Source organism: Neophocaena asiaeorientalis, unplaced genomic scaffold, assembly GCF_003031525.2.
Source record: "Neophocaena asiaeorientalis asiaeorientalis breed wild unplaced genomic scaffold, Neophocaena_asiaeorientalis_V1.1 scaffold757, whole genome shotgun sequence".
In the NCBI taxonomy this organism is placed as follows: Eukaryota; Metazoa; Chordata; class Mammalia; order Artiodactyla; family Phocoenidae; genus Neophocaena; species Neophocaena asiaeorientalis.
Window position 1 is genome coordinate 821563 of NW_020172686.1, and position 2447 is coordinate 824009.

Genomic DNA, 2447 nt, shown 5'->3' on the forward strand with positions numbered 1-2447 from the left:
ATTTTTTACTGAACCAAACTTAGGTCTTCTCGCCTGCAAACAGTAAAGCCAACCCACTGACTCCGGGTTGTGATGAAGGAAAGTGCAGCATTTATTGCAGGTACCAAGCGAGGAGTCCAGGGAACTAGTGCTCAAAAGACCTGAACTCCCCGAAGGCTTTCAGGGAAAGGTTTTTAAAGACAGAGTGAGGGAGGGAGGTTGTGGGGTGTGTGATCAGCTCGTGGACCTTCTTCTGATTGGTTGGTGGTGAGGTAATTAGGGGTCAACATCATCAGCCTTCAGGTTCCAGCCGGTCTGGGGTCTGCGTGCGTGTAGGCAGCAGACAGTTAACTTTCTCCACCTGGTGGGGGTCTCAGTATCTGCAGAACAGCTCAAGGACACGGCTCAGCATAGTATCTACAGCCCTTGAGGAAGAACTAAAGGCCCTTAACTTTGTTTAATGGCTGAAATATTGTTATTTTGTCTTGTTTGACTGTTTTCTTTCTGCATTTTCTCACTTCTCTGATTAAATTTGTTCTTGGAACTAGGGGAAGGCTTAGGAGGCTAAAGTTCTTCTACAGACAAGAGGCAGGCAGAGGATAGGGGAGGGTCTGTCCCGGGAAGGCTCCACAGGGTCCTACTCAGTTACATATTGATCTTGCATCTTGCAACCCTGCTGAACTTGCTTATTAGTTCTAATAGGTTTTAGTGGATTCCTTAGGATTTTCTATTTCTATTTTAATTTTGTCCCCATTTTCTTGCTACTTGCCCTGGCTGGAACCTCCAGGACAATGTTGAATAGAGGCAACAAGGGAGGACAACCCCTTCTTATTCCTGATCTTAAGGAGAAGCATTCATTCTTTTCACCATTAAGAATGATATCAGGGCTTCCCTCGTGGTGCAGTGGTTGAGAGTCCGCCTGCCGATGCAGGGGACACGGGTTCGTGCCCCGGTCCGGGAATGATCCCACATGCCGCGGAGCGGCTGGGCCCGTGAGCCATGGCCGCTGAGCCTGCGCGTCCGGAGCCTGTGCTTTGCAATGGAAGAGGCCACAGCAGTGAGAGGCCTGAATCCCGCGAAATAAATAAAGACTTTTGTGCATCAAAGGTCATTACCAATGAAGTGAAAAGACAACCTACAATGGGACAAAATATTTGAAAATCATATATCTGATAAGGGTCTACTATCCAGAATACATAAAGAATTCTTACAACTGAACAGCAAAATTTTTTAACCCAATTAAAAAATGGGCAAGGTGGGACTTCCCTGGTGATCCAGGGGTTAAGAATCTGCCTTCCAATGTGGGAGACATGGGTTCAATCCCTGGTCTGGGAACTAAGATCCCACATACCACGAGGCAACTAAGCCTGCATGCTCTAGGGCTCACATGCCACGACTAGAGAGCCTGTGCGCTGCAACTACTGAGCCTGTGCTCTAACTAGAGAGGAGCCTGCATGCCACAACTAGAGAGAAGCCCACGTGCTGCAACGAAGGGCCCGGGTGCCACAACGAAAGATCCTGCAACTAAGACCCGATGTAGCCAAATAAATATTTTTTAAATGGGCAAGGAACTTGAATAGACATTAATCCAAATAAATTATATAATTTCACCCACTAGGATGGCCGTAAGTGAGTGGAAAATAACAAGTGTTGAAAAGGATGTATAGAAACTGGAATCCTTGTATATTGCTAACTGGAATGTAAGATGGTTCAGCTGCTTGGGAGACATGTTGATGGTTCTCCAAAAAGTTAAACACAAAATTACCATATGACCCAGAAATTCCACTCCTGGGCATATACACCAAAGAATTGAAAATAGTTGTTCAAATACTTGTACCCGGATGCTCATAGCAGCACTAGTTACAATAGCCAAAATATAAAATATAAAAGCTCAAATGTCTATCAGTGGATGAGCAGATAAATTGTGGAATATCCATACAGTGCCATATTGGTCTGCCATAAAAGGGAGTGGAGTACTGACACATGCTACAACCCAGATGGACCTTGAAAACATGCTAAGTGAAAGAAGTCAGACACAAAAAGGCAAATATTCTACGATTCCATTATTTGAAATATCCAAAGTAGATAAATCCATAGAGAGAAGGTAGATTGGTGGTTGCCAGTATGTGCGAGGAGCAGGGGGACGGGAAGCTCTCGATGGGCACGGGGTTTTATCTGGTGATGATTAGAATGTTCTGGAAGTAGATGCTGGTGGTTGCACAATATTGTGAGTGTACTAAACTTCAATGAATTGTTCATTAAAACGGCTAATTAAATGCTATGTGACTTTCACCTCAAAAATGTGTACAACATTTAGTGAAATAGTACGATGTCTGGGATTTGGTCCAAAATAATGAGGTGGGGGTAGAGGTACAAAAAGTAAAAACAAAAACATGTTTCCTCCGAGCTGTATAGGAAACAAAACAAGAGACGGAAATGGGTAGAAGCCTAGAGTGCGGAAATCCAGG